Source organism: Lathamus discolor, chromosome 9, assembly GCF_037157495.1.
Source record: "Lathamus discolor isolate bLatDis1 chromosome 9, bLatDis1.hap1, whole genome shotgun sequence".
NCBI lineage: Eukaryota > Metazoa > Chordata > Aves > Psittaciformes > Psittacidae > Lathamus > Lathamus discolor.
Window position 1 is genome coordinate 5,322,574 of NC_088892.1, and position 27,684 is coordinate 5,350,257.

Sequence of the window (27,684 nt, forward strand, 5' to 3'; positions counted from 1 at the left end):
TTGCATGTTTTAATCTTGTTGTAAATTATCTACTTTACTTAAAAGCAGAACAGAATTGTTGGGATTACCTTAATAAACATCTTTCAGCTTTTTGTAGTATGCATTTTCACACAACAAAATAATTGACTTATTTAATTATGATTTAATACATACCAGTGCATGGCACTTACAGTCCATCCTTGTTTCTGGTCAAGAGGCAAGAACAGTAAAGGTGAATAATCTTTAGAAAATATATAATCCCTAATGTAAAAGCGATGATGTATGCATTTATATTTAATTGTACATAAATGCAGCAAATTGTAATCATTAATAGCATAAATGCCAATTTAATGTTCATAGTTGGACACATTCTGAAGGGGCCTGTGGGTAGAAAGACACTCAGGCTGACTCTGGGTACTCCTTTTTAAAGCAAAGCAAGCCTGTTTTCAATATGCTTAAATTTGCCATGCGGCTTTGGAATTTTTTGAGGATGTAGGAGAGAAATTGAAATCAGTGCAATAGTGTGAAGAGTCTGGGCAATTTGATCATTTCAGAGGATTTGCAGGATTTGCACAAAGAATCAGATGAAGGTAGAGGTGGGGAACTGCAGTCAGATATAATGATAGAATTCAGGAAGAAATAGCTTTTTACAAGGCTAAAGGGAAGTAACGAGTGAAAATAACAAAGGGGTATAGGGACCTTTGGCATCTTTTCAAAAGCAGAGAAAGACAGGGGTCTTGTGTAATTGTTTTTTCATGGCTGCATTAAATACCATTTTGGTTCTGACTTGCTGCCTGGTTGCATGGCCAGCAGACATCTGCAGACAATTTTGGCACATTCTACCGACATTTGTGTCCCGTATCTGAGGAATTCTGCTAGACATTAGTTTCAATGCACAAGCTGTAAAGCATTATACTTTGGAGAACCCTGTATTTATATTTCTGCAATATTTTTCTCCAAAATAAGGAACAGTATGTATAATTTAGCAAGTGCCTCGTTAGATATTATATTACTCTTTTCTGTGCTCATTCAGACATGGAACTGAGCCTTGGTTTCTTTTGAATGCAGTAAACTCTTTCATTTTCCTGCTGAGCTTTTGACTACTTATTTTTTGGTTAAAGAAAAAGCTGGCATGAAGTTAGCTTTAGGGATGTGGCTATGAGCATTTCACATGACTGCAATAAGCCGGTTTTAGATCTCTCCATTAACAAGAAAATTTATTCAGGAAGTGTAAATAATGAGCTTGCTAATAATATAATGGGAAGCTGATTCTCAGGTTGATGTACCCACTTCTATCACAAGTTTGAATATAATTTTAAAAATCCTGTTTAATTATGGAAGATGACATGCTAATGATAAAATCCTGCTATCAGATCAGCTGGAGAAAACTCAAACGTAATGGAAATGAAGGCTTGACCTTTCTCAGGTGCAGACTTTTATTTCATTATGTGGCTCTGCCTTAGTTCCCTTTTTGAGGGGATAAATTCAGGCAGGTCCTCTCTAAAGGTTAAGAAGTGTGGTGATTCTTTGTTAATCTTATGTTGCATCTTTAATTTCTAAGGGGCTGTTTAGCTTGCCTTACTCCAGATTATTTAGCAGCTTGGAGTAGCGAGCATTGAGCATTTTTCTGATAGGAATTTCCAGTTTTAAGCTGGTTTAAGAACAAAGTTACTTTTGGTGTTAAAAGCCTTTGTAAAGAAATTCCAGAAACATATTTTTATGTAATATTCTTTAAAAGCATGTATTTCATTTCCAGTAGAGCAATACATGTATGTGCCCCTAAATATTGTGCTGATTAATTTATAGACCACCAAGATATGTATTTTGTTTTCAGTGGATGCTCAGATGAGTTTGTAAACAGGAGAGCTATGTTCCATGTTCTCTTAGCAGAAGCATATATAGCTCTTATAATGCTTAAAGAAGAAAACAGGTATGTTATGTTAAGTCTTTTATGTGATATGCACTTAAAGTTTCCATTTGAAATGCTTTCAGTTATGTTTGATAGTCCCAGCTAAAGAATAGGGTAAAATAATTCTAAGGAATGTTTTGGTAGAACTATGAGAGCATCAGTTTCTTTTTGGTTAATTGGAACATTGGAGTTGAGCACTTTTTCTGAGTCTAGGTGGTTTTTAGTTCTTTTAATGCGTACAAATGATACAAAATTTATTCTTCTTTACAATTAATTTGCATATTTTCAGTTTTAAAAGTGCTTTTTTTCCTGATGTACATAATTTCACATATTTATGCCAAAGCATGTGTTGTTATAGAAAAAAAACTGTTCCATAATTTCTGAGATGGGAAATGGATAAGTATTCCTGATCACTGTTTCAGAATTATATGATGTTAGCTCTATATGCATTATCTAGTAGTATTCTTAAGTAAGAACTGAGCTTTAAAAATACGTAAGATCATCTTGTACTGCAGTTCAAAAAACTCCTAAACTTTCAGTTCTTTGCCCAAGTACAGTTCCCTGCTGCTTTTTACTTGAGTGACGGCATGCCATATTAATTGTTACTCACTGCTGCTAAGTATGGGTTTGTGGGTTCTGTTCTGATCTCTTATGATAGCTCTTTGATGTTACAGGAACCTCAGTGCTTCTAGAAAATATATGTTAAATAACAACTTAGAAACATAAATTTCATCAAAAATACCAGTTTTCAAACCAGAGTGACTGCTGATTTAATTAGAAATAGAGACTTCATTTTACCTGGGGCTATGTATCACTTGCATCAGAATGCACTTACTAGCTCAGTAATCTGTTCAGCATCCAATTCTATGTAGGGGCATTTTGCTTTGTCTTGAGTTTTTTCGCTTAAGAACATGAGTATTCCTTTCATTTAAAGTCCCTTACTATGGGAGTTTTCTGGTTCATATCACAGTTAGTAGCAAGAAAAGGGTTAGTAAATTTTGGCTGAAATATGAAACACTCAGCTACTCAGCATTGTTTTAGATTGCATGATGTAAGTTTTATCTTTGTTTTTTAACTTTTGGATTAAGATTGGGGTTTGTGTGTGTGTCTGAAAGGGGATTAAAGCTCTGATTCATTACTGTGCTTGTTGGTGCTTATGAAAGCTCAGCTCTAAGTATCTCAGTAATCTGTTGCAGTCTTCTAGCTGGTATATGGTCTCTCTAGAACACCACAGCTCTAATGCATTTTGTTATTTGTGGAAATCCCTTTTGAAGATCTGGATCTCAATGCCAATGTCACTGTAGCATGTGCTGAATATTCTTGTCTATGCACAGCTTTTGCTGAAGCCTTGGGCATCTGACTGGGATATTGTATGCAACTGGTCTTACTGGTTCTGATGTTATTTCATAAAACCTTAGTCTTTACCTACTGTTAGCCTTCTGAGGAAAATATCTGAAAGTCCCAGGTACCTTAGGACAGAAAAGCTGTCAGTCATTATTCACTGGTTGGTTTGGGGTAGGGTGTTTTTCTGGTAATAGGTTAATTACCTCAGAAAGTAATTGCTAATTACATGAAAGACAAAACAGTGTGGTAAAGAGAATATAAACCTGAGAAGGAAGAATCAGTGTACGGACACTAAAATCCTTTTTTCAGACAGTAGGCTTACACTTAGAATTTCATAGGTATATGTGACTTCGGAAGTCAGATGGCTTCATCTTTCTACTACTGTGTTTTTAGGGCTTGATCTTATGCTTTTACTTGGTGGCAATTTTTCCTTCTAACCTCAGTGGGGCCACATGCAGCCTTTAGAGATACTAGATATTGTATTTGATCCCAAAGAAAACTGGCTGCAAATGTGTACTTTATTGGTTGGGTTTGGGGTGGGTTTTTTTGTACAGGGTTTTCCTATTTATTATTCTATTCTTATCTTGGCAAAACTCCACAACTGATGTTTTTAGCAACAGGGCCATGCATCTGAAATCAAATGGATGAACGAAGAAGGTATAGCAATGAGACTTTGTAGAGGTTGAGGTTCTAACTGGGGACAGTCACATAATTCACCTGAAAAGGATCTGCCAGTGAAGTTTGGTTTTCTGTTTTTTCATATTACAACCTAAATAATGCTGGCACTCCTTGGGTTTATATGCTTTTCTGCATCTTCATTATGACATGATGGTGACTTTTACAGATGATGATATTTCAAGCAGAAATAATGATTATTGATGCTTTAATTAAGGTGCTTGAATAGTAAACAATCTTCTCACAAAAATTTAGTAATGTTTTCATACATTATTAAACTTAATAGGCATTATTTAAATAGAACAATTAGTTCCACGATTCAGAATCAAAATTTAGCTGTTTAACAAAAGTCGTCATCACTCTCAGCAACAAAAGTGTAGCTATATTCCAGTTTTGTCATTTTTACTACTTATTGTCATGCATAGATTTATAGCCTGTATGTGAACAAATCTCTGCTGAAGAGCAAAGGTCATCATTTCACTGCCCAATGAACACATAAAGTACACTTTTATATAGTTTTAGGTAAATCTAATGTAAGTAAAGTCAGTTAAATTCAGATTAATCCAGTTCAGTAAGTCCCCATCTCCCTGACTCTGCTAGGAACAACTGTATTATGTAGGGGTTTCTGCGGAAGAAATCAGTGGGCTAAAATTGCCCCTCTGCCCTCCTATTCTTTCTACAGGGCCAATTTTAAGCTAAATAGTATCACTAATTGTGTTTACAACTTAACTCCATATACATACTCTATGATTCACAAAATACCATTTCCTTATTATTCCTTTTCCCCCTTTTCATTAGTTTCTTCAAAAATAAATCACAGACTATATTGAACACAAGCCAGATTGTTCAGATTCTTTATCTAGATAACCTTATAAAATATGTGAAGTGGGAGTATATCTACATGGACACTAAAACCTCATAGTCTGGCTGTATGTAAACAGCATAAGCACATTGTTCAGAGTCCAAATATTTATTCTGGCATTTGAAGACTATCTGAATTGGTAGTGATAAATATGGTGGAGTAATACAGTCCCGCTAATGTTCCCCTTTTCAAGCCAGGAAGCTGCTTTTTGACATTTATGACTCCTGCAGGGTTTACCTAACTACCTTAGTGTGCTGTGTGTTCTACACAGTTCAGAGCCTACTACACAAGGCAAGATTTTCCTTACATGGAATAGCCTTGCTGAAAGTGTAGACTGGGATCAACAAAAAGCTTGAATCTTAAGTCAGGGAAGAAAAAGGGAAGATTCTTGACTGAGCAAGGTAATTTCTAAGGTAATGACTAGTGAGAGCACAGCAATTGCTGTTTGGCTCCTTTCTTATGCACGTGATATAGTCTCCATCTTCTCTGGGTTTTTTCCCTCACTCTTGGTTGTCTGAATTTTTTCCTAAGGCTTGCAGCAGTTGTCTTATCTTCTTGCAGTCTGCAGTGAGCTAAAACTGCAACTACATATAGTGTTTAAAAATAGTAATAGTGGTAATATAATTTATTATTTACATATTATTGAAAGTTACAGCTGATGGAATATCAACCCCAGTATCTGTATTCTGAGAAGACTGGTAGGGTTTGTGTACTACATGAAATCTGGGACCTGTTTGCAAGGTACTGTGTTCAGTAACTGACTTGACTAAAGCAGGATTTTCCAGAGAGGTACATTTGAAAATATTAAGAAACAGAATATCCATTGCTTGAGGGCGCTTGTTCTTCAGTTTAATGACATTCACTGATGGGTTTTCAGTGTTCTGGTGTTTGTTTTTTGAATCAGTTAATTTCCATCTTTTTGTCTGGCTTTAACTTTGAACCAGTCTTTCACTGCTAAAATGAAAGTGCTTCAGTTCCTGGTATATTATTTCTTTGAACAAGTACTAATAAATGGTAGCTGTATCACTTAAGTCTTATGTTCGTGAAGTCAAATGAATTGAGGAGATTATCTCACAATGTTCCCCTAAATCCTATAACACTTCTATGTATCATCTCTGATTGTTTTTTTTTGACATCCTAAAATTGTAGGCATCAAAATTGGCTGCAATATTTAAGTACCACTTCACTCATGGTACATCCAGAGGTAAAATTACTTCCCTATTTCTGTCAGTACATTCTTACATATTTACCTAAGGATCAAGTTATATCTTTTACCATAGCATTATATCCTGGGGCTTGTATTAGGTTACTGTCCCATCTCAAATCTTTTTCAGAGTATCTGATTTCCCTGATGTGTGCCCCCATTCTGGAAGTATGCCCTCCAGTCCCCGTTTCTGGATGTGTAAAATGGATTTGACCATTTAAATAATGCACTACTTTGAGTGGGTCGAACATCGAATGATTCAGATTGTGCCGTACAACTGCCTCAACGTCATCATTATTTACATCTTTCTGTAATCTCTCCATTTTGTTTACAATGATCTTGTATTTAACACTAGCAGAGATTTTTAATGAGGGACAGAAAGAAATTGTGGTAATTGAATGTAAAAAAATTAATCACCTGCCAATGGATGTGAAAAATGAAGATACATAAAAAACTTGGTTCAAAAGAAGCAGTGAAAAAAGTTGATTGATAATAATAATACACAAAATGAATAAAATGTGTTCAGGAATGGCTTGCAATGGGAAAATGAGGATTTTTAGTTTGCTGCAGAAGCAGTCAAGGTATAAATATGGGATGTTGGAACTGAATAGGAGAGGGATAAGGGACTATGTGTATTATGTAATAAAGAGAGAAATAATGTAAGAAATGCAAATAATAATAAAAATTAGACAACCTTTGTCCTGTTTCTTTGAAAGGTCAATTTCAGTGTCCCCTTAGTTAATATGTATGTTTTTAATAATTTTCAAATACACTGGAAAAAAAACAAAAGTTCTTTAGGGATCATAGTTTGGGGATTTTTAGGTTGGTTTTTCAGTTGTACTATTTCCATGACATTGTGTAAATAACGTAAGATTTCTTCCCCCCCACTCTATTCCTGTAAGAAGCCTGCTGGTGATGGCAGCCTCAGCAGTGCTGGCACTCACAAGCTTGGAGTGTGAAGTCACTAGCTTCTTAATTGATAACTGAATAACTTACAGTGTAACATATGTGTTTAAAGCACCTAATATAGGATCCAGTTGATCTATGGTGTTTTCCCAATAATTTTTCTGGATGTGCTTTCATTTTAAAAGAAAAAAAAGACTCCTCCTTCACTCTTGCCAACAGATTGATTATATTCTCTTCATGACCAAATTAGAAAGCTTTCTGCATTGTTGTTGAGATGCAATCACGGTTAAACAAGATCGTTTCCTAGAGGTGAAGTTTTGCATAATGTCTCAATAGCATTAGTACTTGCACAGGAATCCCCTGGCTTTCCTTCGGAAGTTAATTAGAGTCTGTGCAGGGAATGAGTCAGACTGAATTCTGCGGCTGAGAGTGTGTGTTGATTACAGAACTGAAATCATACTAATGGCTTCTCTCAGTCTGCTAGTAAAAGCAATTACCTGCTGATATTTTTTCAATAAATTTAAAGCTATAAAATGTCATTTTAAGAAATAATTTGCTTCAAATGGCATTATGAATTTAGTATTATGAAAATACTATACACAAAAAAATGGTGGCCTTCATGCTCTTCCATAGTTTCAGTTTTGGAGACGGTGACTTTAGGATCTGTACTTGGGAGACTTTTTGTGAAGGTTTAAAAATTACTTCGCTGAATTGAGAATGCTGTGAAGCTGTAAATGCTTTCTAATATTATAGATTCTAAAAACTGATCCAAAATAGTTTACAAAAGGAAGGACGTACCTTTTAAAGACATGAAAATGAAGGGCTTTTCCCCCTCTCTTACTGATTCAGGCATCGCTTTTTGACTCGTGTATTTTGGCTGTCACAAAAATGAGTGAATTCCTAGTTAAAGTCAACCATGAATGAAAATAAAGATTTTTGCTATTTTCTTTTCTTTCCGTCTGAGGAAACTGAAGTGAAAGCCTTGTTTGGCTCCTGGGTAGCTCTGACTTGCAGAAGTTATCAATAGGAGATTGTGATGGAAAGCTGAGCATGGAAAGCTTTGGAGCTTTTCTGATGGAATAGCATGTATTTTACAGGCTGATAAGGATAATTTTCTTAGGAAGATTTCACTCACATTAGCAATACTTTGGATAATGACGTGATGGCTGCAGGGCTCTCCCAGATGGTATCAGAGTTTTATGAGCCCATTGATACCTGCATATTTTACTTTCCACTGTGTGCTGATTGTCTTTCAATTTGTCAGTTCCTTCCTTTTGTATATCAGCTATGGTTCAACAGTGATGTTTATATCTATTACTTTATTATCAGAAAGTCATTTTATATATGCACGTATTTTCAAAGGAGAGCATTTCTCATTATGATAGCATGAATTTGGATATTACTAATTGCTTTTTATGCTAACAAACTGTTGCTCAGTAAATTTAAACTTTGTAGCAAAGGTGTCTTTAAATGATGCTTAGACCATCATGGATGCATCAAAATTGAGATTGACTTGCTCTTTATCAAATATTTGAATGAGGGGTACGTGTCACTTGATATTTGATGCAAAACTTAGAAACTTTTCAACAGCTGAGATTGGTAATATGTGCTATTGCTTCATACCTCTGACTTGCTCTTAGTTCTCTCGTTAGAACAAAGAATTAGAAGATAAGCCTAACATAATGGTGGGAACATCCTGATTTTTAGACTCTCTTCTTTTCCCCTTTCATTTCATGTTCAAATCCTGAAAGTACCTTTAGCATGCTTTTCCAAGCAGGTTCCCATCTTCCCTCTTTCCTCTTTCTTTTTTTTTTTTTCAGTCCCTTACTCTGATAGCACATTCCCTGGAAACCACTAATTCAGAAATTGCATTGCATAGCTGAACCCTGAAATTACTTTAGAGAGATAAAAATACATGCAGGTACAAAATAATTGGTGAGTATAAGTTACTATGAATTAAGTGCTGTGGCAGGAGATGACAGGTTACAATGAGCTGTTATTAGGTTTTCCTGCTGCAGTCATTTGAGCCACTCATTTTTCATCTGTTAACAATAGAGTTGCATTTTGATAACAAGTTTAATTTTTCTGCTAATCATTTATTTCAGTACGTGGATATCTACATCCATTTAGGAGGCTGTGGCCTGTACATAGTACCAGAGATACATCAAAAACGAGCATGATTGAGTTTAAGTGCAATATTCATCACAACTGTTTTACGAGTAATTGCTTAATTTGAGCATTACATGCTCCTCTGATAAACTATATTATACATAACATCATTTGTCTTTTGTCTGCTGAATTGAAAATATAATGTAAAATAAATAATGCCTTACTAGAGGAGATCAGGAGGATATTCTGCAAAGGAAATATGTCTGGAGCATTGTCTGAAATGGAATTGTTAGCAGAGAGTTTATGTAATAAATTGGTGGGCAATAGGAAATTGTTCAAGGTGTTTTATTAGAATGTTTCTAAAAGTTTAAAACCAAACCAAACAATCCACCCACAAAACACAGCCCAACCTCAAATGTGAGAAAACTGATAGATCATCTCTTCAAAGGAGTCCCAGTACCAGAGAGATAGAAGATTGCAAATGAGATATAAATCTTTAAAAGGGATTATTACATGACTGAGGAGGACTGGAGAAATAAACCTGATTCCTCCACTAGCCAAGTTTGGTAGAAACCACGTTAAGAATGAAGAGTTACATGAATAAATCTGACACATCTGAAATCACTTTTACATAGTTCCTGATTCACTTTTTGTATCAATAAAGCCCAAACACTCCCCTGCCCCCTTCTAAATTATTGGATACTTCCAGTAATTCTGGTTCTTTTCATTCTGAAACCTTGCTCTGTTCTTCCTTCCATGGCAACATGGCACACTTGAGGAAACAGTTTTACACTTTCAGGTCTACTTTTCTTAATGCATTTGTGATATTTATAGTCTTAATAGATGTGCACGAAGTTTCACAGGCCTGAAAAAAGGTTTAATATTGAAGTTTAATAAAGTCTGAGGTAATAGCAGATCATTTTGTTATATGGCGAGCAGTGCAAACTTGCTAGAAAAATGTGATAACTTTGGTAATCTGATAAAATTGACAAATGTGACAATAGTTAATTTTACACTGTATTAATATAATGTGATGTGAGAAGTGCCTGGTTAACCCAGAAATTATGCTAGCAACTTACACTGGTAGCTGCAAATATGCTAAATTCAGTGGCAGTGAATTGAATATCTCCTCAGGCACTTGAAACTTGACAAGGCAAAGGATAATTCTTATGAAGGCTTGTATGAGCAGATGTAGCCAGAAACAAGAACTGTCCCTGTGGAACACCTCACTTGTTATATACAACTCCACTTTATTATTTTTTTGTGTATAGGTCTGCTATATAAAAAAATAACCTGTTGATCAGTAACACTTGAGGTTGTCATCACTTTCTCAATGCTGCTGCTTCTCTTTTTAGGTGTTATTCCAGGTAAGTTTCTTAAACGTGAATTCAACGATTTCTGAAATCAGAATTGCAGTGAGTTGAGCAGAGAATTGGAACATCTTTCATAAGATTATCTAAATTTGGGGAGTGTTTTTTCTGGAAAAGAAGGGTGTGATAAATGCGGATGGAGCAGGATGGGCTGTGTTAAACGCCTAGAAGCAGTAGCTATAATTTTTCTGAGTGCTGCTGTGATAAAAGTTTTTCTACTGACTTGATTTCAAACTTTGAAGTCTTATTTGTCAAATAATGAAATTTCATATTCTTTTAGAAAAATTAATGTGATTCTGCAACAGGGTGCGAGAGTAGCATGCACCTCTCCCTGTTTTGGCACTCCAGATGATGTACTGTTTAGGGAAAACTAAAATGTGGACATGTAATACATTTGGTGGGCTCTGGGTTTAAGAGAATCCAATATGTATGGCACTCCAGACTCCTAAAATAAAATGAGCAAATACAAAATAATTAAGGCAATCAGCCTTAAGAGTGCACTTCAAGTTATTTATATTTGTGGCATAATCTCAGGAGCATGTTTTTGCTTAGTAGTAATAAAGCTGATTATTAAGGAAACTTCGACAGATTTACAATAGAGAAGAAGGAAGTCACTGCAGATCTTTGGCTGATTTGCATATGAGTAAATTAAAATGCTGAAGATTTATCACCCAATTCAATTGAGGTTTGTATTTCACTTCCTCACAGCCCTGGCTCATTGCTGTCAGGCAGTCCTCCATCCCTAGAGTACTCAGGTTCTTTGCTTCTCCACTTCCCTCTTCTTTTTTCCCTCTTTGTCCTCTAACTAATGACTCTCCACACAGTAGCAGTAATCTGTTAATAGTTCTCATGGCATGACCTGTTGTATTACTCTATTTCATTCAATTTCAAGTGATCTAGTTCTCAAAGTCATACAGTTCTCTTCAGACAATATTTCAGTCTTTTTATTGACACAGCCTTTTAAGTTTATTGTTAATATGTTTCATGAAAATGAAAGGGAGCACTTTTGATGGAATGTGAAAGAAGCCAATTTAAAAAAGCCAGCAGAAAGAAAATGTGTGCAAGAGGAAGAGAAAATATGCTGTGAGACTTGGAAGGTAAATTGGTGGATGAGCTATAAAGAGTTTGGAGGTGGATTCCCAGAGAGACTTGATGTTTTTCAAGAGAGAGGGAAGAAAAAAGTGCTTAAGATCAAAAAGGACAGAGTAATTAGAGGATAATGAGAGTAAGAGTGAAAGAGAAAAGGTATTTTGTGTGAGATAACTACACTTCACAAAGGGGAACTGGAAGAGAAGGGTAAATTTGAGGAACTTCTAATAATTTTTTACCTGTAAGTTCAAGGTATAGCAGCAAGTTCAAGGTATAGCAGTGTGCACATTCGATTAGTTTAGTTTAAAAAGTTCTAAGCAGCCCTTACTCACATTTTTACCATTTGGTGTCTGTGAAGTGAGAAAAGTGGAATCTTCTAAATTTTTTTGGAATATGAATGGGAAATGAAGAGCCTTTCAGCTGAGGTCTGATGCTCTTAAGCATTACAGTGATATTTCACATCAACAGTTACGTTCATGCTTGCACTTCTGAAAAGACATCACCAAGGTGCATGGATAAGAAGGCACCGTAACTGAAGAAGCAGCTTATATCCTTCCGGTTCAGAAATGAGGCAGAAACTAGAGTTTGCTCATACTGCAGTCCACAGTGATTTTCAGTTATGGAAACAATGGTGAAATGCTTTGTGTGTTTTTGAGAGGTCTTGGTTGTACACTGCCCTGAATTTTTTCAAAGACTTCTTTCCTTGCAGTTGGAAGTTGACTCTTCTGTTGTCCCATCTCCTGATCAGAGATTGAAACCATGCAGAGATATGCAGACCTGCAGATTTACTGCAGCAAGAGAAATGGTTGTAGGAGAATTATGAGAATACTTAGGATTAAAATAATGGAAAACCAAGGACTGAGATTTTTTTTTATGCTATGGCGCAAAGGTGTTCAGGAGAAATACAGGAGAAAATTGATTATCTTTGTTTTATTAACTTAACAAAGCTTTTGAAGGGGATTAATTTTGACATAGCATTGGCATGCTGTTTGAGGGGGAGAAAAGTGGAAATGCCACGTACTTGCAGAGTGGACTTAGAATTGTTTAGAAAGGGATAGAGTGAACTGCAAAAGGGGATGGACTGCAAATTGTAATATATCTGCATCATTGCTGTGCTCTCAGCAGCTGCTCAGCTGCACGTTAGTAGAAATGGCAACAGAAAGCACAGGTTAGGAAATAGGAGTTAGAGCTGACACTGCAGGAAGCAAATGGTATAAACAGAATGTCAATCTAAAATCGGAGAGCAGAGATACTGAGACTAAGAAATGGGAGTACAGAGGACTAAAACAAGACAAGGATGTAAAGATAGCATTTGCAAAATGAACAAGAGATGTGTGGGAAAACAAGTAGAGTTAAAGAGCAAGCAGCAGAATGTGTGAATACATAATACGTAGTAATTTGATCTTTTTTTGGCATGAAGAATGTGATAAAGATGTCGTAGATCAAGTGGATGTAATTTTCTCTGCCTCGTTTACAATACTTGGTTGAATTTATTTTGATGATGAACACTTGTGAACTAAAATGCAGGAGAGGAAAATGCTGCTTGAGCAGTGCCTATTGCAAATACTTAGAAATTCTTTCCAAAAAAAGTGGGGCCAAAGTGTATGTCATAAATTTCCCTTTTTTCTCTTGGAGACCATGAATGTTTTGGTGGAGGATTAGTTCGTGTGTGATCTCCCTTTCACTTCTGTTAGAGAAGATGGGAATTTGTTCCCAGTTAATTAGGCTCCTGCATGAAAGCTGTGAACAGGCATGGGCCTATTTCTAGTTCTCCCACTGCTCTTCAGTGTGATTTCATGAAAATTGCTTTACATCTCTTTGGCTCGGTTTTCCTACCTGTGAAATAGGGAATTATGATGAGCTCCAAGCTCTTTAGGTTTATGTATCTGTGCTTCTTGACAGCTTGTATGCTAAGAAGCCAGAGCTAACCTTGGAGTATCTCCTTTCAGCAGGAAGGTGATTGCAACTGTGTAAGTGCATTTCAGCCTAGAAATTTTTCCTTATTATTTTTTCAGGTGAATTTGAGCTCTCCCATTTCTTTTGTCTCTTGGACAGGCTTCAAAGAAGAGAGTTGTCATTTCTGCTACATTTAAAGAGCTATCTGCTCACGGTGTTTCTGCTTGTCACTGGCTTACCAAAACAGTTTTGTCAGAACTGTCTTGAAGAAATGATGAAATATTTGGAATGTTTTGATCAATATTAGACTTTGAAGAGAAACAGTTTTCTGAGAAATACATATTTAGCTGTCTGGAAGTTCATGTCACATTCATTGTGAGAAATGAGATCTTTAACGAGGGGTGAGCTCTGAATTCTGGCCCTGTCCCTACAAAGCTTCATTCATCATCCTGCATTTTTAACTGAAATTCTGAGGTTCTCTCTAGAATAAAATTCTGTATTCTCAAAGGGAATTTACTTCAGTCAGAAAACACCCCTTAAACTGGCGTGCTTGGACATCCCCGTGCTGCAGCAAGTGATGGCTTGTGGTAGTGCTGAAACGTGTGTGACCATAGAAGCCAATCCACCCCAACTCAAAGCAAACACAGTAAAAAATAGAGAGAACAGGAGGTATCACCTTCCTGCTGTCACCTCTGCTTCTAGTCCTTGGGAATGCAATTGCCTTTTTCCAGCTGATACAGCTGTGCAGTGCTATTCCCTGCAGATCTTTATCTGACACTGAGACAAATTCAGCTTTTTTTAAGTGCAGAGGAGTTACATTGACTGTTCCTTTCCTCACAAGCGACTGCTAAATTCAGCTTTTTGGGTTAAAAATGAATAGTGCAAGAACACGGCATATGGCTGTTTGCCTAAGAAACTGTGACTTGTGTTTACTGAAAGAAATTGTAATGTGTTGGCATTCATTGTAGTTCAGCTTAACTGGGAGCCTGCCAGAATCAAATCAAAATGTGTTCACAGTATACCCAAAATACAGCACAACTGCCAACTTTGTAGTAGCAAGATGTAACAACCTGTTTCAGAATGAAACATGAAAATTTCCCAGCATGTAAGATAAACTCATTACGTGTTATCACTGAAGTGGTATGGAGGTATTCCTTACAAGACTATCTTGTCAACATTTAGAGTCTGATTAGGTATTTATAGCTGGAAAGATGGCAAAATATGCTTTAACTTGTCCCCTGATAAGCTACACCACTGGATTGCTTGTTCAGATGTGTGGTTGACCACTTCAGCGGGCCTACCAGATCTGAAGGAGCTATTGAAGATGTACAAGTACTGTGGGGCACCATTTCTGCCAGCACAGAGAACAGATATTCTGTTTTTCTGTCTTTGAGTGAGTAGCACAAGTAACAGTTCACGTCAGTTTGGATATGTATGTGTGTTGGAGGACCAGAAACTGATCATTTTCTTGCCCTAGCAATATCCATATGGCATGTTCAGTTCTCATCTCAAACATCAGCATTAGCTCAGTGTACCCTGCAACTCATTGTATACACAAAACACTGGTGACCTCGAGGTGATGAGATTTGCAGATGCTTTTAACACTGAGCTTAGAAGATAGGGTTTGTGCATCGTGTGTGTGTTTTTGTCAGGCACATACATACCAGTACATTTCATAGGAGATGTTAATTCTTGTATTTTTCAAAATGGAGAAAGCTTTAAGTGAGATATAAATTTTCTGTGTGATGTCCTTCCACAGAGACATGAATTTCGATCTGTGAAATTGAATGGGACCATCTCCAAACCTTTGGCTCTCGTGGGCTCAGTCATGCAATATTCAGTGCACTCTGGCTCTGCTCCAGCAGTGCACTTAAGTTTGATTTGAATCATGTGAATATCCCTGTTCAAATCAATTGGAGGATTAGCAATATACAGGGAAGCGAGGCAGGCACTTAAATTCTTTGTTGGATCAAGGCCACGTTCACACAAATCATCACTGTAGTGCTTCCTATCTTAAATAATGACTGGTCAAATAGGACCCTCTGCAATCAGACCAGAATTCATGAAACATTTATGCCTCAAATAGCTATGTGCCCAGTAATCTGGGCATGAGTAAGATGGACATAAGTCTAATTAGATTTCTATTTTAAAAGAAAATGTGTTTGATTTGGTGAGTTATACAGTCTGACTGCTGTTTCAGTCATGAAATTAAACAGAACATACATCTTAGGAAGATTTTCTATAACTGCCAAGGATTTAACTGATGACTTCTTAATTCCTAGTGCAACATATCAAAATTGGCTGTCTACCATCTTACAATTTCATTGACACAATCTTTGGTTTCATTCCTCATATTTGCATGAAGAACCACCAGAGACACTCCGGACTAAAACAGTTTCTGCCTATTGGAAAAGGACTCATCTGTTGCGCTCTGTGTTCCACCTCTATGCTTCTTACGTTCCCGCAATTCCTCTTTGCCCTGTCTCCTGGGAATGCTGGCTCTGGTTTCTGTGCCTGTGTTGCAAACTGGAGAACAGTCATCTGCCAAACAATAACACTTTTCCTTTTATTTTTTCTGGGCTATTGTTCACATGGATCAGTTCCCCCGTGCAGCTCAGCATGCAGCCACAAAGACATTTGGAGGTAGCAGCGAAGAGCAGAAAATGACAGCTTCAGCTGCTGGATTTTCAAGCCAAAGTTGTTCACGGGCTTTTGACAAAAAAGGGTGAGCTTCCCTTCACCTTCTGAATGCTTCACCTTCAGTTTGCTGAAGCAGGCGGATCTGAGGCGCTGTGCTGATGTAAAATTACTAACGCCAGTACAAGTGGAGTGGGGAGGAAAAGTTGTTGCCTTTCTTGGCAGCAGAATGGTCTGAAATTGGCTCAAGCCCATTATGGAACTGCACCTTGTGACATTTTTCTATCTAAAACGATAAGAAATATATCATCTTAGGAAGCATAGTAGACACATCAGATACCTAAAAAGTAAGAGCTGCTGAGGGGTAGTGAATAGACATGTAGACATACAAAGCACAGCTTTTGCAAAGAATATAGCACAAAATTATCTCAGCTGATCAGGATTTCTGGTGGCAGATGTGGAAACACTGGGACAATATGATTAAGTTTGAAGCCCCAGACTCCAGTTAAAGTTTTTAGTAGTGTATATATTCTTTGAATCAGGAACTTGGTTAGCAAGATTGTCACAATGCAGACTTAGAGAAAACATAAAACAGCAGTTTATTTAGTATGTGACTTTTGCATATGCATTGCCTTAGAATGTCTTGATAAATCCTGACGTAATATTAGCGTGGTATTAAAATAATCTTTGAAGTGAGGTCAGGTTCTCCATAGGGAGAAATATTCCAAGAAAACATAAACTGAAAAGGTATTCAGTATTTCTAGTAACAATAATCATACAGTCTCCGTCTCACTGTCTGGTTTCCTATAATGGCATTGCAAGGAGGGGAGAGTAGCCATGACAGGCTCATCAGTGTTATCTATGCATTTAAGTAATTGTGACTTTTTTTTAAAGCAGGAGCAATCAGAATACCAATGAGCCTCCCCAGCCCTCAGTAGTGCAGTCACTTAGTGAAAAATAACTTAGAAGACTTGTGAAATACTACAGACCTTGAAGCCCTCTAGAGGGAATGCTAATTTCTCATCCTGTCCATGGAAATGACTAAAGTCAAGGACGTTCAATTTCCGTAAATCATTTTTAGCATGTTTGCAGGTACCTGATTATTTTTTAGTTAGGATTTGCAAATTGGTCTTAGGGAGCCAATAGCATCCTAAGATGTGTAGTAAATGTCATCATAATCTGAATTTTTCCGGTCTTATTTCTACATTTTTAGGGAAAAGAAACACTGTGAATAGTACTGCCAATTACTATACATTATCAAATTACTTAACAAGTCACCCTACATTTGAGAGTGTATCTATGATTCTATGATCTGACAAAAGCCCCGTCCAGCCTGGCCTTCAACACTTCAAGGGATGGGGCATCTAGATCATCTGGAGAAGCATACAGTTGCAGCACAACAGTACCTAAAACTACTAATCACATGCTCTTATGCCATAAAAATGTGTCTATGTTTCTGGCTGAAGTGAAGATGCAAGTTGCCACCCTTTACATGTACAATCCTCTTAACACAGGTGCACCAGGCTTCCATTTCCACCTACTGAAGAAGCAAATTGTAGCTGAATGTTTGCTAAATCCTCTTAGTGATGAAGCAGCCTGAAATTTCGCTGTGGTCTGTAAATTTAGCAACCAAGTTACATTTGCTCTTTGCCTGCTCTTTTGATTGACTATGTCACGGGCCAGTTGTGTAATGTATTCCTTTAAGTAGCTCTGCTCACCCAGCACTTTCCTGACTCTGCAACACCTCTATATAGCCTATTTGTAAGCACTTAATCATCAAATGTGGGCTAAAACCCTTTGTTATAAGTGGCAACATTTCCTTTTTAAATCAGGTAGTATAACACTCACATAAAAGCTTTTCAAGTTTTCTTTTTGCTTTTGTTAATATAAAAGTTTGAAAGAGAATATCTCTTGGATCCAGGATGCACTGACCTTTTTTCATATTTGCTGAAAGAGATTGGAGCAACCACATTTGCTTATTAATTTACCAAGTATCACAGGAAAAATCCTTGCAGCAATAGGTGACACAATGCATTTTCATGGAGAATTACTGACATCCAGAGAAATTAGGCCATCTTTGTTTCATGTCTTCTAGAAGTTTAGGAAAAAGGCCAGTTAGAAAAAGCTAATCACATCATGATTTAAAGACAAAATGTTTTGTAACTGTGAAGGTCATACTTAGTTCACTCTCTGACCTTTTTGGATTATCTCAGTCTTCCCTGCATTTTTTCTGATCACAGCTATTTTATTTTACACAGAAACCTGTAGTTCTTTAATCTATTTGTAAACTGACTTTTCCAGTAACTTGTTGCTTCTGTGTAACTCTGGGTATAACTTGGTGCTGCTTGAGATTCCCAGCCATGTTATCTCAGGGTTATGCTCAGTGACCAGAGGATGTCATCTAAAGCATGTCTCTCTGTTGCAGCCTCCTGCCTGTATCATGTGTAGTAGCACAGTGTGGTGAGAGGATCAAATCACTTCCTGAGCATGTCTCAAGGTGCTGCCTAACCTTTAATGTCTTTCCATCTTTAGTTCTCTGTCACACAAACAGGGTAATCTAGAAGAGACTTTTCTTTTTGAGGCTTTACTGGGAAAAGCTGCTACAGCAGGACAGGAGCCTGATCCCTGTGAAGCCATGAGGAATATCTCCAGAAACGTTATTTCATATTGCGCTACTTTTGCTGCCATAGAATTAATTTATCCTGCCTAGTTAATACAGTGCATTGCTCTGGGTTGTTGGGTCTGTGTCTTTAGTGAGTTCATACATTTATGTTTTCATTAGCACCTTTATTTAGAGTTTTTATGAATAGTTCTCATTATTATTACGTATCTCTTATTCCCTGTCTGATATAAAACAAAAAAGGAAGCTTCAACTCTTCACTTATGAAGAACAGGAAAATAACTAGGAATGGTTCAAGAACTGCGTTGGTTCTCCCGTTATCCTCTGGCAGTAGGAGGCTCTATAACTACACCAGTGTTTAGGCTGAGGTGGGGACTCTGTAGTACTTCCAGCCTGATGCTTTCTTGGCAAAGAGAAACAAATTTCAGGTGCTAGGCCTGACCTATGTCCCTTTTTGTGTGCTGCCATGTAAAAGAATTAATCATTTAAAGTATATGAAAAAGTAGTATTTCAAACATATGACTGAGTGATATCCTGTGGTTTTAAAATGGTTTGTAATCACTTGATTATACCTTATTTTTTGTACTGAATTACCAATAACTTTATTTCTTTGCTGGGCTGGTTAGAATTTTCTTATGCACTGAGCTGCAATCATATTTTATTCATGGACTTTGGCTACATATTGCTTTAGATATGATAAAATTCTAGCCTGTTTCATGTTACTTCACAAAGGTATTTAATCTTGGATAAGCTATGGCCAGCTCAAATAGCAAAACGTTTAGAATTCAGAATTAAAACACAAAATAATAGTGATTTAAGATGTAGTAATATTTTTTCATCATGTAGTTGAAGCCAGAGACTTAATCTATCTTAATCTGATACCGCATGAAAACTGGTAGTGAATAAAAGTTTCCAGCTCTCCTTCTGTTCAATAAAAACTACAATAAATTTGGCATAATCATGTAACATAAATATGTGGAATAAAAATGGGTAAATGTAAGGAAAGAGAAAAGTTGCTTCAGTAGGATTTACAATCTGATTTCTCTTTGTTTTGTGATTTCTTCACATTTGCTTATTTATGCTAGTTTCACATCGTTTGTCACGAGAAAAGTATTCCCAGGTTGGGAATTTCCTGACAGCTGTTCAACAATTCCTGACAAATCCACCCGCCTTTTAACCAAGCTAACTATCAATTAGTAGAGCTAATTCTTCCCATCTACTTAAGTAAAGAACCTAATTTAACATCATCCAGGTTTATAGAGTCAACAGAACAGCATAAGCAAGAGCTGCAGTGTTGGGCATGACTCCTCAGTGTTTCCTTGAAGTAAAAGGAATGAGAGGGAGGCATGCATGGAAACCCAGATCAACTGATCTATAGCCTCTTCCCAAGCTGTTGTCCAACAGATGCCATCACCAAAGCTTCTGAAGATCCCCGAAAAACAACAACTCCCAGCCTTTCCTTTCTCTATTACAGAAATCTGAAAGCAGCTTCCCAGTGATTTTTTTGGCAACTACGTGAAGAACTGTGTTAGGAATTGCCAAGGCCACCTTCTGCTTCTAGGATTTGTATCTCACGGCTGTTTAAACTATTAGTTGTGAATTAGGTTGTAGACTTATAGTTGTTGAAGAAATTGTGTTGAGCAGAAATACTACTTGTTGAGGCTTTTCACTGTAAACACCTACACTGGATTTGGCTGTTCTTCTGATACCTGGGATTTTTAGTAAAATAGGGCAATGAAATTGAAACAAGAATGAGTGTATTTTGGAACTGAAACATCTGTAGCACTTCTTGTTTGACTCTCCTATGTCAGTGGTTTATCACCACTCAGCTCTGCAGGCATTGGCAGTTCTGACAGAACACTGTCAGAGATTGTGGCTGTCCTGTTACAGGTTTACTCTGTTGATAACATCTTGCAGCCGAAGGTATGCCTCGGAAAACTTCCATTTCTTTATGCATGTTTTGGCAAGGAAGTGTGTTCTGAAGCATCTGTGGCGTTATGCTGGATGTCTTCGAATATGAACTGCATTTATTGTAGAGCCCTATAGCAAGGGCTCATCAGATACTTCTAGGGCAGAACTAATTTCACCTATATTGCATATATTTTGCCCAACAAGTTACTTCCTATCTCTGTTGATCAGCTCAGACAGACTTGTTATGTATCTCTTCGGTATCTTTTTTCTTCACAGGGAACAAGTGAAAAGTGGGGAATATCTCTGTGTTACTTGTACAAAAACTTGCTTGGCATGGTTTTGTGTGATATCAAACCAGTGTTTTTGAAGGTCAGTCTGTGACAGAAACTTGCCTGTGGGGAGTGCAAGGAGGATAAATCCTCGGAAGCTGCAGAAAGGAGCTTTCAGTTATATCTATTTGTTCTGGTACTTTTGCTTTTAAGATTAGTCCTTGTAAATGAGAGCATGGTTAATGCAGTTCCTTCTTTATTACAGTTGCTGACCTTTCTAAAATAAAGACAACATGCTTACGCTCTACTGAAGGAAACTTGATTTTCTCACAGTTTTCTTTCCACCTAAGAATGGTTCCTTTTTGTTGGTTGTTTTTTGTTTGGTTTGTCTTTTGGTTTTGGTTTGTTGGTTTTCTTTCCCACATCGTCTTTAGTAGCAGGTTAATAGAGAACTGTAATACACCGCTGCCCTCCAGTCCAGGGAGATGAGAAGACAGCCTTTGGCAGTTACTGCAAAAAGGAGGAATACAAAACTTGATCACCTCAGTTCTCCACTTGTAAGCAACGCTATCTCTTGGGTATGCAGGGTAGATGTTGTTTCTTCTAACTTACTACTGATCCTAGAGATGTTCAGTCATCACCAGAGCTGTTCTGACACAGAGATCTTTGCTCTTTTATGAGTGGGTAGAGATTTGAGAATTTGATTATGCTGGTTCTGCATTTTGGTTTGAGTATAAATCAAGATTCTTTGAAATAGGAAATCTGTCTTTCACCTTGTGAATTTATTTTATATTGTCTTTCTAGCTAATCCTAAAAGCTTTTCAAAATTTAGGTGTGTTTCAGGGTGGCCAGAGCAATGGCTGGGATGGTGATCAGACGTTTGCTATCTTGGCAAATAGGAGAGAAAACTAAGTAAAGAATTATCAAATAAGTCTTTGTCGTGGTGTAGCTTGAAAAGAATGTTCGATGGCAGTTGTGCCAGCTTATGCATCTGCTCTTTCATCCACTGGTGTGTTCCACTGCATCTGTGCCAGTTAAAAATAGCTGGTAACAAAAAGGAGTGAAGTTAACATGGAGAGAATTCTGACCCGATTCACTACACAGCCACGCACAGAGCTGTATGAGGCACAAGGATGTACAAAGGTACCACTCTAACTTGGAGCCAGTGCTTCTGCCAGCAGAGATTCTCATCAAACTCTGACTGGAAAAAGAAGAGCAGCGTGTTACGTGAGTCTAGTACAGGAAATAGACAGAAAGACTTCTCTTGCATTTGGCCAAAGCATTACCCTGTTAAAATAAAGGTAATGAGGCAGATTTGGGGTCCAAGTATTCTCAGCTTAGTCACATTGGAAAGTGGAAGCATATAATCATAGAATCATAGAATCATAGAATGGTTAGGGTTGGAAAGGACCTCAAGATCATCCAGTTCCAACCCCCCTGCCATGGGCAGGGACACCTCACACTAAACCATCCCACACAAGGCTCTGTCCACCCTGGCCTTGAACACTGCCAGGGATGGAGCACTCACAACCTCCCTGGGCAACCCATTCCAGTGCCTCACCACCCTAACAGGAAAGAATTTCCTCCCTATATCCAATCTAAACTTCCCCTGTTTCAGTTTTAACCCGTTACCCCTTGTCCTGTCACTACAGTCCCTGACGAAGAGTCCCTCCCCAGCATCCCTATAGGCCCCCTTCAGATACTGGAAGGCTGCTATGAGGTCCCCACGCAGCTTGGAAAGTGGAAGCATGTAATCAGGCAAATGGAGGTATGAATGTGCTGGCTTTTGGGGGCTTGCTAGCACTTTCAGGTCGCTTCAGCCATGCTACTTCAGAAATCTCTCTTTACCAAGGAGAAAGTTACTGAGGCTCTGGAAAGACTTAAATTTTTATTAACACAGCAATCTAATAAAGACACTTCTGGGTTTTATCACTTCTGTGGGAAATTCACTAATAACTGCATCAGTGACATACCTCGAGGTTAAGGTTGCTGTGAAATGTGACAGCAAGGACGAGCATTTGTGTTTGAAAATGTGATACATTCTCTGAGTGTGACACTTCTCTTCCAGAAGCATCTTTAAGGTCAAGCCTAGTTCTCGTTGTTTATTGCCTCTGTGATAATGCCACAGCTCAACGGCATGTGTCAATTTTTGTGGAAGAAGTTAAATGGCTTCATTTCCTATTATTCAGACACAGGTAATGAAGGCAGAACTATATTAAGTCACTTAATGTCACTTTAAGGGAGATGGCATATTATTACATCAAATTGTATAGATGCAGCAGTTTGATAATTTGGTATTAATATTGCTTGACACATCCCCTTACAAAACCTTCTCAGATGCTCTGAACTCTTAAAATATTAATAATTTCAGCACAATTTTGGTCTTGGTGGTATGTTTATCTTGGAAAATTGCTGCCAAAAGAGCTTATAATCATAGACACTGAGATAATGGGAAAGCCATGCACATGATGATGTAGTATATACCCATTGGTTTTGTTTATTAGACAGAATTTGGCAGGCTGGTTTGTGTGTCAGACATGCACTCTTGGTGAAGAGGCTGTGATGTTTGCCTTTATTCAGTGGGGGGGGGGTGTGTAATTCATATGCTCATGAACTTGCAATGGATTTTTGTTGAGGATTGCATCCCTTTTAACAAAGGTGCTTTTGGCTGAGGAGATCTGTCATTGCAAGTGAAACTCTGGCATGTTCTGGGGATGGAAGAGGAACTGAGATTGGAAGCTCCCAGCTCCCTCCAGCTTGTGCTCTCATAACACTGCTTCCCTCCTGGTACAGGAGGGGCAAAGCTGCCTACCTCACCTAGAGAAAACACAAGAATAGGGACGGTGTGGAAAGAGGAAAATATGTGACAACTGGGCTTGGAAGCTGGCAGTAAATGGAGTTGAAAATATATGGGATTTTGCTGGGGGGGAAATGGAATGTGGTAAGAATAGGAGGGTGAGGGGTGAGATGATACTTGTAACCAGGGCTACTGAGCCAGTGACATAGGCTGGTGTGTGGGATGTAGTAGCAGGATGAGGATGAGAGAGGCTGGATGCTGCCTCTTGAGCATGTCTGCTCTTACAGGGCCGATGAGGAACCCGGCACTCTCAGGAGAGTAGAACAGGAGCAAGAGAAGTCAGATTGCGGACCTCAGCCAGTGGTATGAGACAAGTGGAACAGTTTGTCTGGTGAAGTTCAACCCACTTTGAAGCCTGGAAGTCAGCCTTTCTGGGTGTCAGTTGGTCTTTGAGAAGCACTCATTCAAAGTGCTCATTCTGCACCAGTTCCTGTTCATGCAGATGATGGGTCTGTAAATGCAAGCAGCAAAAGTCTACTTGTATTTGCATCTAAAACATCCATCTGTATCTGTGTGAATATTACAGTGACGCAGAGGAAACTCATCTGGGAAGCAACATTTAAGCCTATAATACTTGCACAGTCAAGCATTTAAAGGTCAGATAATGCCAGAATTCAGGGATTATTTTTTCCAGATAATCTTAATTCTCTCTTTTTGGGGTGTTTGTGCATTCCTGCTCTAACTTGCAGTTTTAAACGTACTTTTTGTGTGAAATTTTGTAATCTAGCTACCTTATTGCTACAGATCGGGTTTGTAACAAGTAGGGTAGCTTAAAGATGCAAATACTGCATGATAGCCTGGTTTCTAAATAGACTCCAAACCTTAGGGAAGTTTAGGTCTGTAAAGCTCTCAGTTTGGTGGTGCAGAGTGTTTTCAAATGCAGGGTTGTGTGGGTATGAAGATCCTTTTCTCCAGGCACTCCTAACAGTGTTTTGGTTTTGCTTTTGTGTTTGTTTCCTCCTGAAAAGGCTTTAAGAACAAATAGCTGATATCTGAGAGTCAGCTTAACATGAGCATGGGCCTGAGGATTACGCCTTTTCTTTATTTGGACTGAATAATTCTTCAAAAGCTTTAAATGTCCTTGACAAAAAATACCCACCTGATGGTTTTCATTGTTACAAGTTAGATAAGAATGGGAAAAGATTCACTGTGCCTAAGTCCAATGTAGTAAGTCAAAGGGGTCTGCAATAAAGAACACCCATGAACTGGTGTGTGTGTGTGTGTGCTTTCAATAAAATTACGCTTAGGAAAAGGCACACATTACCTACCCAACTTTTTCACTTTCTGACGAGGACTGCCTGGGCTGAGCCTGTAGATGCTGTTAAACGTTGGATATATTCAAGCAGATCTGCGTGTGTAAGCCGAAGGTTGTGCTGCCTTCCCCAATTAATTAGGTAATTTCCAGCACAGAACTTAGAGATTTCTTTTTGTCTGACAGTGAATAGTTCATTTTCTGGACTTGCAAGTGCTTTGCCTGAGAAGAGAAGCCGCTGGTAGAATCAGGTGAGTTGTCTTGGGTGCAGTCCTACTTATCTGGAAGGTCATGTACGAGGTCACTTCCACAAACCAGCAGGAATCAATGTTTCTTTGCTTATGGTTCTGAACCTACTTCAGCGGTCTTCTCTATTCCTACTCTCAAAGCGCACGCAGTTTCTGGTTGTCTTTTACCCTTTCTCTCCTCTTCTTTGCGGTGTTTCTATCCTTTTTTTTCATCCTTGTCACCTGAGGCAGTTTCAGTACAATCAGTTTTCTCTTGAATTATTAGGTGACCCTGGTGCCTCACACTGCTGAGACGCATGCGCTGGTGCAGGCACGTTCCTGTTGTGTGCTGTGGTCATATTATACAAGATTCCTGTCCTCATGAACAAGTGCAGTCACTGTTTGCATTTATCTTCCCTGAAGGACACTGCAGCTCCAGTGGATTTCCTCCAGCATCCAGCAGGAGGACATCTGAAAATTGATTTTGTCCCTTTTTCACTTTGATTTATTGATTTTCACAAGTTGCCCATCTGCAAAACCAGATATGATTGTTGTATAGCTTTTATTAGTCAAATGAGACACATTAAGAGGAATATTAATTTGCTCTTAGACCAAATTGTAATTATTCTGAACAAGCTGAGATCATTCCCTTGGCTTTCAGGTTTTGTACCTTAGATCCAGATCCCAGCGACACTTGCATATGTACCTCAAATTTGCTGCTGTGTATAAGCCTTTATGCAATTATGATTTTCATAGTCTATGTGCTCTTTATTTTAGAAGTTATTTTAATTAGGAAAGGTGTTTAGTACTTTCCCAGACCCTCAGTCAAGGTGGGTTTGACTTCTTTGCCTACTGGCTATAAATGGACTCTTAACACTTCCATGTAGAAGTCAGCAGTGGTAAATGCTTTTCCACTGAGCTGTTTTCTTTCTCTTTCATCTTGTACCTAAAAGCAGAATGAGCAACGCTGCATTTTTAGAACGGAGTGTATCACTTTGCGTACCCTCTTCTGTCAGAAGAATCCTCTCATGAGAGCAGTCGTGTTTGTGACAAGCTGAACTGGCACAGACCTTTCCTGTCTGCCCTCCACGTAACCCCTCCATTTCACAGCCAGTGTTCTGCTCTTCTAGCCAGCTGCTGTACATTTTCCTCTGGGAATAATGATGTGGTATGAAGAAAACCATCATTTTGTGAGGATTTTTTAGGATAGATTATAAAACCAGCATAGGTAACAGAGTTCCACTAAAATATATGAAAAAAGAAGCAAGTAAATGTAGTGTATGGAGAGATTTATGAAAAATTGGAAATTAGACTTTTTAAACTTAGAAATTACTTTTCTTTTGTGATGGATCACATCTGATAAAGTTATTGTCACCACATTTCCCCCTGTGAGAGCTGCCCTGTCTGCATAATTTGACTTCCTGAATAGCAGGCAACAACTTATGGTTTTCTTTCATTTATTCTTACAGAATTTTTCTATCAGTATCTCTGTCTAGTGCTAGAGAGAAAGGGACAGACCTTAACGTAACATGACAACTATGTTTGTGCTTTCAATGTAAAACAAACGTGATGTTGTTTGACATCAATGAAAAGATTCATTTTAATTTCAATGGGTCTTATTGCCCACAATATGTAGCATCACTTTTGTAATGTTGGCTCGGAACTAATACTTCTGTCTAATTTTAGCTAGCTCTACAGAGAGGTTTTTTTTATAACATGTTGGTTTGCTTTGTTGTTTTAATGATTCTGTTTTCTTAATTACGCAGTTCTAAAAATAAACATGTTAGAGCTAGCTGGCTTGTCTTTTCCTGCCCTTTCTTCCTACCTGATTTTTCTGCCTCCTCTTTTTCATGTCTCTTTGATTTAGGCAATTTACTGCATGCCTTATTTGCAAAAGCGTAGTTTGCAGTCAGTATATCACAGATGCTTGGTTTTCCTCTGCTCTTTGAGCACAGGGATAAAGTTTTCCTAGCCCTAGCTTTTTACTTAAAAATGGAAAGGATCACAGAATCAGCTAGGTTGGAAAAGACCCTTAAAATCATCAAGTCCAACCGTTCCCTAGCACTGCCAACACCACCACTAAACTGTGTCGCTGGGGACCTCATCCGCATGGTTTATGAATGCTTCCAGGGATGGTGACTCCACTGCTGCCCTGGGCAGCCTGTTCCAATGCTTGACCGCCCTCTCTGTGAAGAAATTGCTCCTAATACCCAATCTAAACCTCCCCTAGAGCAGCTTGAGGCTGTTAACTCTTGTCCTATCAATTGTTACTTGGGAGAAGAGGCCGACCCCCATCTCACTGCAGCCTCCTTTCAGGTAGCTGTAGAGAGCGCTAAGTCCCCCCCCGAGCCTGAACGCAGTATGCTAGGTGCAGATGGTCACTGTCCTGGCCCTGCTGGCTGCACTGCTTCTGATACAGGCCAGGATGCTGTTGGCCTTCTTGGCTGCCTGGGCCAGGAGATGCACAAGAGACAATATAGCAGATCTCTCATCATGTCATTTTAAGTCTCAGCTTTAAAGCATATGTGTTTAAACCTTTTTCATTGAATTAATTTACTGCAGTATGAT

General features: G+C 38.2%; 1 protein-coding gene and 1 long non-coding RNA gene across 2 annotated transcripts in view; both read left to right on the plus strand.

The window, feature by feature from the left end:
- Positions 1-27,684, plus strand: part of LOC136019277 (connector enhancer of kinase suppressor of ras 2-like) — a 190,609-nt gene that overhangs the window by 33,225 nt on the left and 129,700 nt on the right. The gene's annotated exons all lie outside the window — the stretch shown is intronic.
- LOC136019278 (uncharacterized) lies at positions 1,546-26,994 on the plus strand. The gene is made up of 3 exons (XR_010614796.1): positions 1,546-1,909; positions 25,076-25,140; positions 26,073-26,994. It is a non-coding gene; the product is annotated as an uncharacterized LOC136019278 (long non-coding RNA).